At 43.7% G+C, this 9,488-nt stretch overlaps 1 protein-coding gene across 1 annotated transcript in view; it reads left to right on the top strand.

The window, feature by feature from the left end:
- Window positions 1–2,231: 2,231 nt before the first annotated feature.
- The window catches only part of LOC102952335 (sulfotransferase 1C1), a 49,949-nt gene continuing 42,692 nt past the window's right edge, over window positions 2,232–9,488 (top strand). Inside the window, exon 1 of the mRNA XM_007097761.3 lies at window positions 2,232–2,278. The gene's annotated coding sequence lies outside the window, so the exon portion shown is untranslated. The remainder of the gene's footprint in view (window positions 2,279–9,488) is intronic.

The following is a 9,488-nucleotide window of genomic DNA, read 5'->3' as shown; positions in this document are numbered from 1 at the left end:
ACCAGTGGGGGAATCTGAAGTAGTTGGTCCAAGGGGGTGCTCTTTGCTACATGACATTGAGGATAGGAGGAGGAACGTATGGTGCCTGAGGCACTGAGGAGCCAGTATGCAGGGAGCACCCCAGGTGGTACAGAAACAGGAGGAGGGGGAGGGGAAGGCAGAAGATGTGAGGTGCTAATAGAAGGCAGAGAAAGAGGACTCCTGGTTCTAAACCTTGTCAGCTCAGACAGAGGAGCAGGCACCAGGTTTTTGTTTTGTTTGTTTTCCACCAACTAGTGGAATTAGGCAGTCTATGTCAGGCTAGAGAAGACAGGGAATTTCCTGAAACAAAGGGAGTTTCAGCAGCTGCTTGGGAATATTCTTTAAAGTTGCCATCCTGAGGTGGACTAACCACAGTTGGCTCCAATTATCATAGCCATTAACCTGGGAAATGAATGAGGGACAGGCCCTCACCTTTATTAAAAACAGTAGGAGAAAGTCAGCATCCCCTTCATTATGGATGGCCTGTGTTTCCTCCAGCAACTGGGTTCTATTAGGAGGTGGCATATTTAGATAATTATTATCCAATATATCAGGAGGGAGTTTACTGGCCTTGTTCCTGACCAAACACACTCTGCAAGAGGCCCGTGGGTCCAGGTCCTGATTTAGAGCCATGAAGGCCTAGACCTAGGGTACCTCTGTCCATTTGCCCTGTTTAATAAGGTCATGTAGTGTTACAGGAGATCATTTCCTTCCCAAATTTTTCAGTCTGAATTGTTTCCAGTGGGTTAAAAAGGCATCCCAAGGGAGAGTCTTTGGAGACCGAAGACAAGTTTCCATATTCCTCCTCGAGAGAGGCCTTGCTGAGAAGGCCAAGAAGAAACTGCCGTTTCAACCCATGGAAAACACTGGAAAAGCTTTGCAAGGGGGAATTACCCAATTTTGTAATGTAGGTAGTTGGTAGGGGACATTGATAGAAAACAATAAAGACAGAAATCCATCATGATCTAAGTGACATTCCAACACATATAGAAAAGTGAGGTGAGAGCCCCCTAGATATACATTAACTAGGTAAGGAAGCATGGTCTGCTGTTTTCAGCAAGGCCAGAAAGCAGTGTTCTGCTTTGCAATGTGTTCCCTATGGTTTCCTAACCCAGGACATAGCTATTTGATTCCCCAAAATTCCTTATCTGTAATATAGGAAAAAAATGATACTATCTCTCCGGCATGGCTATGGTAAGAACTTTAAAATTATAGTAACACAAGTAAAGCACTTAGAAATTGAGCCCAATATATTTGAGCCTTTAATGAGTGTTAGCTGCTTATTGTTTGACTTAATTCATTTGGGGGCCAATGGTTTCCTTGCATGGTAATTTCCATAAGAGGGCAAATATTAACATGTAAGCCTTGAAAATATCAGAGAAAGAAAAAAGGCAGTTTAAACTGTGAGTAGCATAAACTCATAAGCAAATGTAGCTATCACTTTGTGAAATAAATTAAAACAAACAGATTTTGAAAATGCAAGATAACCATGTGTAAGGACATTTTATGATAATAGAATTGTGTAAGGCACCCAGGTAGTTCAATTAAACAAACAAAACAAAACAAAAAATGTTTACTTTGCAATTACCAATAAATGGAATCCTAAACAAATTTTAAAGATCCATTGCATTTTTAACCTTTGACTTATATTCTATCAGAGCATTATGAACATCATAAACCAGGAATGGCAAAAGGTTTCATCTTTTAGCCAACTACTATCAATTGGAACTCTTTGAAAAATGTTAAGAAGGATTCTGAGGACACATTTCGGTTCATTGGAAAGAGTTTCCTGATCAATTATTAGCGCACACTACAGATATACAGGGAAAGTGATGCTGCACATGCCATAGAATTACTCTTCCTTGTAATTCCAAATTTGTAATTCCAAAATAGTTTACCAGTGCCAGAAAATAGACAGCCATATAGCAAACAGTTTGGAACCAAAGGTCTGTCTGTGTTGTCAGTGAGATCTGCTGGAGATAATGACCAGGGCTTTCATTGGCTACTTCTTTCACTTCCTCTTTCCATTGTTAAGCATTTAGATGTAGCCTGATGCTCGACTTACCTTAGCGGGTCCTATATCAAGGGAACTGAGGGACAGGATCAGTGTACATCCTGTCCTTGTTTGTGGCACACATCTGAGGCTTCAGAATCACAAAGAATCCTGCAAGAAAATCCTAAAATAAGCAGAGTCATCGAGTGTCAACAAATAGAAAGCAACGATCAAGGTCTCATAAAACCACTTGCCTGGAATCTTGTGAGTATTACCCAAAAGTCCTTATATGGAATCACCAGATTAGTTTCCTTCAAGGAGAACATAAAGCAAGGTCAGGAAGATGGAATGAAAGCCGATTACTTTCTACAGCTCATAAAGGAGAAATCTGTTTTTCAAAGATCTGAAGGAGAAAAAAGATACTTTTCTGCCCCTAGTCCCAAATTTCCCAAGGCCTCTGTCCATTGCTCCTATGGTGGCCTTACTGGATTAAAGTATAACTCTTTCCTCAGAATTAACTTAAATTCTCTCTGAGCACACTATTGCCAGGTCTTTCCCCTCCCTGCAAGTGGGAGACACTGCTGGTCTACCTGCACAGAGTAAGGCTCCCAATCTGTGTCTGTCAAATAACAGAGACCATCCTAAAACAGGGTTCAGATGAACCAAGACACTTAGGTCTCAGGTTCTCTGCCAAGGGTGTCATGACTGAGCCAGATTTCCCTGCCTGTTCAATGGACGTTGTTTTGAAAAAGTTGAAGGGCACAGTGGCAGCAGATTCAGGAGCCCAGGCAAGCAGCCTACAGGGATGACCATAGGCCTTCTTTGCCTTTCTGTGGCTACAGAAAGAATTCTCTCCTCCTAACTTACTATCTTCAGAAAAGGTTCAGGCTAGGCAACCATAGACATTTAGTTCTGGGAGTGGAAGGGCAATGCGCAGGCTCTCTGGAGCCTCAGGCCAGGGAGCTGTGACATTGAGTTGTGACATTCCAAAGCCACAGGAGAAACGGGAGCCTGAGGTAGTGCAGGGCATCTTGCATAACCTACATCTTGCATAAATGAGGCTCAGAGGTTCTCTGAAAGCTTCACCCTTTACCTCGGTAACAGGTTGTCCCGTTACTGAAATCTCCACCCCTTCCCGAGATGCCAGAACTTGGGTGGTGGAGACAGTCCCTGTGTGGCCAGCATGATCAAGTGAGTGAACTGCATCAGGTCAATTCTGTGACATTCCAGAGCTGAAGTTCTCCCCTCAGGTGGGCACTAGTAGTGTTAACTACTACCCCCAGTAACCTCCTGAAAGCTGCTCTACAGGGCAGTGTGGGCTCCTGGGCCCTTCACCTTGCCTGGGAGCCCAACAAAGTCGTGTCAGAATGCAGTAAATAGGTGGATGGGGAAGCAAGATACATCCCTGGCCCAAAGGGACACATTCACATTCCACCAAGACAGGGGACTGGAACTAGGGGCCTGCAGGTGGGCACTCATGGGCTAGTGTCCTGGGCAAGTCCTATCTCATGCATGCCTCCACTGGCTTAGCTGTGATTGAGGTTGGACCCAGAGGGCTTGAAATCAGGAGGAAACTCCCACCTTCACAGTGCATAGGAGAGCTGACCACATGCCAATTCCATTTTCCCACAACGAAATACACAGGCTGGGGCTTTGTCTGTAAGTAGTATCAATGATGATATGCTGTTGGGGTTAAGGTCGCACAGAAGGCAAGCTGTGATTCAGGAAGAAAAAGATGTGTCTTCCTAATTGATTTGATAGATAAGCACATTTAAAGTCAGTTAATGACAATAACAAAAATCAGGATCCCACTCTGTGCCAGTTATCAGACCAGCACTGTGGAGGCCCTGAGATAAATGGAATGTGGTTCCTGAGATCAAGAAGCTGAAACTAGTTTGTTTATAGATTTCCAGGGCACCACTATTTTCCTGTGTCATGGAAATTGTTTTCACCGAACTTATTATGTTTAGATGATCTTTTAAGAAGGATTTGGTTTTTAAATAAATGTTATTTAATTTTTCAATCAATGTAAGAAGTTTTAAAAGTTTAAAACCCAGGGGAGTCCTTTCTGCTGGTGTACAGAATAATAGTTTCTTCCCTTAAGCCAAAAATAATAGATTAATAAACTGGTTCCAATAACAAAACAAACAAAATTGCTTGAAAATCCTGCCAATGCAAAGAAATTCTATTACATACAACAAGCATACTTTTGGGCCAGGGATGTATCTTGCTTCCCCATCCACCTAAATGTGAAGCTGAGCATGGAGGAAGAAAAAAGGACATTTAAAGGTACCCAGGGGAAAAAAGGCTTGGTGTAGCAGGGCACCGACCACTGCTGGGTGTGGTGGGGAAAATGCCCATCTCCTCGCCTGTGAAGGTCAGAAGAGGGGACCTGAGGGAACTGAAGATAAACAGCCCTGTTGTGAACTTGGATTCTTTAAAATATTCTGAAAAAAAAAGTGTTCTGAAGAAAACTTGTCTCTCTGTACCAGGAGACAGTGAGGAAGCTTGACTATGTTTTCGTGGGTTATGGATGGAAACAAGTGTCCCCTAAAGATTTGTGAGCTTGAGTCTGTGCTACAGATCAAATTCTACAACCCACTGGGCCCAGCAACTGCAAAACAATAAATTAACATAAAAATAAGTCACAAATTAGAAATAGCTCTGGTCCACCTCACAGGGGCACATCCAAACCTCAGACAGACAAGCCCGCAACCAGACCACATAGGACTCTGACATGTGTCCCCACAGAAAACAAACTCACAACTCCAAAATTAAAACCTCATTTATAAAGAACCAGCAGAAAGGTCAAACAGCATATGAAGACTTCTTAGAACTTTAGGTAATATGACTATGAAGCCATCAATATTTTAAAGTTTATATTAGGCATAGCCAGAGACAGAATTGTATGTTTAGAGAAACAAATACCCTGAACAAGCCGATAGTTATAGAACGTCCTTTTAAAAAACTAGACAAAATATTTTTCAAATATATCTTGTATTTGATGTGGTACTGGAACCCATGCGAGGCTGGAACCCACCAACCTTGAGATCACAACCTGAGCCAAAATCAAGGGTCGGATGCTGAACCAACTGAACAACCCAGGTGCCCCTACGTGAATTTTTGTTTAAATAGTGTGAAGAACACCTATAAACATTCTCCTAGATTCAACAAGGAATAAGATTTTGCTGCATCTATTCCCCACCCTTTCCCTCTATTTACAAATAAATGTATAATATTTTAAAGGAACATCAGAATGTAAATTGAGGTCACTGTGACACTTCACCTCCTACATACTGCAGTTGATATTTCCTAAAAGTAAGGACATTCTCTTCTCTTATTAGAACACCACTAGGCAGGCAATCTATGTTCAGACTTCCCCAACTTGCCCAATAATGTCCTGTAAAGCTGCTTTTTTTCCTGTTAAGAACTCAGTAAAGATCCTTGCGTTGCCTTTTGTTATGTCTCTTTTGTCTCTTATAAATCTGGATCAGTACCCGTGGCCCAAACCATTTTGTTCTCTTTTGTTGTCTATTTCCCTGATATTGATTCTTTTGAAAAATTCAAGCCAGTTATTTCACAGAACAGCCCACATTCTGGTTGCATCCAATTTGTTCTTGATGATGAAATTCAGGTTAGACATTGTTACTAGAAAATGCCCCAGGTGATGCCTCTGATATCTGGCTGCATTGCAGCTGGCACACAATCCAGGTCATTCTGCTATCAGGAATGCTAATTTACACTTGGTGGAGGTCATCGCCTCCCCATCTCTTAATTAGAAAGTACATTTTCCCCTCTATAATCTGCTGCAAGTGGATACTTTGTGTGAATATCCTATTTCTCTCAACACTGTATCCAATGGTGGTTAGCATCCACTGGTATTGTTTTTATATCTACCGTTCCTTTTACACTTATTAGCTGTATTCATCCATAAAGAAGATCAGCTGAAATGCTTTAAAAGCAGTCACAGAGCCCAGCAGAGCAAACAAAAATGTTGTCTGGAGGATCCTACCTTCAAAATAGAACTAAAGAAGTTCCACATATCAAGTGTTCCTGACCATAAATTGTGCTGAGAAGCCAGAGCAAATGTGCTGAAGTATGAATATGCAGGACTGACCTGCTGAATGAAGAGGCACAAGCTCAGGGGCAACAGGTAGCTCTCTCAACATCTGACCTCCCAGTCTGGGGCCATGAAAACCCTGGAGTCATTTTGATTGAAGATGCAATTTCAGTATACCCACACAAACGAAGTACAGCCACAGATTTATTATTTAGAGATCCCAGAAGGGAGGTGATGCAATGAGCCCAGGGAAGGGCTGTCTTCAGTCCCAGGTCACCAGTAAGCAGGAGATCAAGAGTGGGGTAGCAAGCATCTCTTACAAGGTGATCAGGATGGTCGTCACTGACTTTTCATGGGCCTAACCCTAAGTGGTTATTTTAGAAGGTGCCCTGGTAAAAGTCAAGCAGGAACTTATGGTGGGCATCCTAAACTGAATTTCAGACCCTGGGTGTGAGCAAGTTGTCATACTGTGAAATCCCTGGGCAGCAACTCAAAATAGCTGTTTTCACATCACAAGTGACCCCTCAATGCCTAGACTTTAGTCTTTAGGGAAACTCATGGGCACTGTCCAGACAGCAGAGATAATAAAAGCTGCTGACATGGATTGGTCACCCAGCACGTGAAACATATGAACAAAGCATAAATGCCAAACAACAATATAATTCAACGAACAACAGTTCGAAATCCTGTCAAATCTTTCCCCTCATTTGTTGCAGTCCAGCCAAGAAAATAAAGCCCTTGGATAAGATAGTTGTACCTGTTGGGCTGTCTGAACTTGTCCAGAATTATTAATACATATGCATCAGGAGGTGGCCTTTATAGGACATATACCTCCTTGCTGGGCCAATAAGTAATCTAAAGCCACATCGTTATCTAAAACCATCTGTATTAAGAAATCAGTAAGAAATGCACTAACAAACAAGACTATTAGAGGGCTTAACAGGGAGATTATGGAGCCCTGAGCAGTGACTATGGGGAAGGGTGGTGTGGGAAGGTAACCCTGTGGCTTTATTCTTGAAGTGGGGAGTGCTATGCCAGGTGCACCTCCAGCCAGGGAAGGGTCCTCTCAACAGAAATTAAAATCACTAACTCCTAGTAGGATGCATGATATGGACCAATCTAACAGATGGGATGACAGCAAGCAATTGAGTGATGTGTTTAAAGGGGCCCCACAAAGTGGTAAGACTGGACACATACCTTGGCTTCCCAAAGCTTAAAGGCACAGCAGAGAGCAGCCTGCCTCACAGTCAAGTAGCAAGCAAGGGGGCCTGGGATAAACATAGCTAACTATGCCAAATGGGGATCAACAGCAGCGGATTCTGATAAATAAATTCTGTTCAGTTCACAACCAAGTCCCGAGGAGTATTCACCATCATCAACTGCCATGTGTTCCTGGATGTCATCTCTGCTACAGGAGAAGGTCACAGAGATAGCATTCAGGATGAGGCTGTGTCCTGGGGTGTCATGGGCTAGGGTTCTATCATGTCCAGAATCCTCAAGTCCCATGCTGTTGGTATGGTCATGTCTCAGATTTCATGCCATTGTGGACATGGGCATTGCCATCTCCAGCATAGCCACAGTCAAAGGGAGCCATGCCATAGTAGAGTGGCTCTTCCAGGAAGCCACTTAGGAGGGGGACTGAGGGGCCAAGAGGTCTAACAGGGTCTCATGGATTTAAAACACCCTGATTAAGGTTTGCTTGCCCTGCCAGGAGAATTTATCACAAATTCTCAATAAATTTTGGGGGTCCTCAGAGATGCACCTCACAAATGATTGGGTGGTGCTCTCCTCCAAGGCATGAGTCTCCATCATTGAACAGAACAGCTGGAGGCACACATATAGCCGTGGTTTTAAGAAAATTTAGTGATATGCGCTTGGCAGTTTGATGTTTGGCCTTGTCTTGCCAGAGATTGGTGTGAACTGCATACACCTATCAGCCAATTAGGATTGAAATTATGGCAGTGTAATGGCCTGTTTCCAGAGGTGAGGATGCTGGTGATCATTTGGGCAGGGCTGGTGGCCTTTAAGCATTTGTGCCATTGGTCCCATTTAAGAGAGAGGGCTTGAATTGCCGGCTAGTATCCACATGTGGCGTCCTTTCAGGTGTAGCCCCTCCAGAACTGACTTCCAACACTAGCCTTCCCCTGACTCTGGGTGCAATTTCAGGTGAGTGGCCAGGCAGTTTCAGCAACTCTCTAGTGTTGCCTCTCTGGGATCCAGGCAAAGCCCCATGACCCAGATGGCATGGCACATGAGGCACAGAGTAAGACCAGCAGCAGCAAACATCTGTATGCTATAATCTCATGCCTGTGCACTGACTGCTCCTCGTAGTGATTTACTATGGGACCATTGTGGGTCAGCTGCTTGCTGGTAACCTCTTCCAAAGTGGGATAGGACAAAGTGTTGTGACTGTCACAACATACCATCATCTAACATTTCTGGTGTCAGGCATCCTGAGCTCCTTATTGGCTTTTAGGGTCTCACTTCTTGTGGGGAGGTGTGGTTAGGAAAAATGAGCTATCCACTGAAGCCACTAAACTTCGGAATTTCAGCTGGAATTTGCATATCAAGTGGGTAAGTGTGGCCCAGCAGCAGTAGAGGGGGTCTTTGTTTTTCTAATGGGCCAGGACTACCTACAACCAGGGGATCATCACTAACCACCTGTCCCCCATTGGGTCACCAGTGAATATTGGAAAGCAAGATGTTTGACGTTTGAAATCAGGAAGGGGACTCAAAAATGTTGGAAAACATGTAAATAATATCTCCCATAAGGTGAAGGCATTAGATTCTTGTGATAAGAATCAGGCAGCAGGGCCAGACAAGCCCATTGGTGTGAGGAGAGTGGTGGCCATATGGCCAAGAGTTTAAAGTGTGCCTGCAGCAATGAAATTCATTTAGGAGTCTGTGTGTTGCCCTGTCACTTAAGGAGCAAAGACTTCAAAAGACCACTGTGACATTCAATAATGCCAGAGGACTGTGGTGGTATGGGATGTGAAATTTCCATTGGATGTCCTGCAGGAGGGCCCAGGGCAGTAAAATGAGATCCTTGAACTGAGTCAGTGGTATCAAGAGGGCTGAATGGGGGCAGGACATACTTAGAAAAGAAATATTATCTGCTCTATGAAAATGTTCCTTGTGGGTGTAGCAAGCAGTAGGCTGGTAAAAGTATCCACGCAGGTAATAGTGAAGTGGGTAGTGCCCACTAACAGAGGAAGTGGTCCTATGAAATCAAACTGCCAGTGGCTGAAAAGGCAGTCCCCTCCCTGAACTGAAGCATGACCTGAAAATTTCCAGTGTTTGGCTTGAGAGTATAGTTTGCAATTCAGAACAATGCATTTTGCAAGGGCTGTCAACTGCCCTACAGTGGGCCCAGATCAGTGTGGCAGCAGCTCCCCCGCGACCTGAAGAGACACG

This window comes from Panthera tigris, chromosome A3 (assembly GCF_018350195.1).
Source record: "Panthera tigris isolate Pti1 chromosome A3, P.tigris_Pti1_mat1.1, whole genome shotgun sequence".
Taxonomy (NCBI): domain Eukaryota; kingdom Metazoa; phylum Chordata; class Mammalia; order Carnivora; family Felidae; genus Panthera; species Panthera tigris.
The sequence above is the reverse complement of the archived record's forward strand: the minus strand, read 5'-3'. Positions and strand labels throughout refer to the sequence as shown.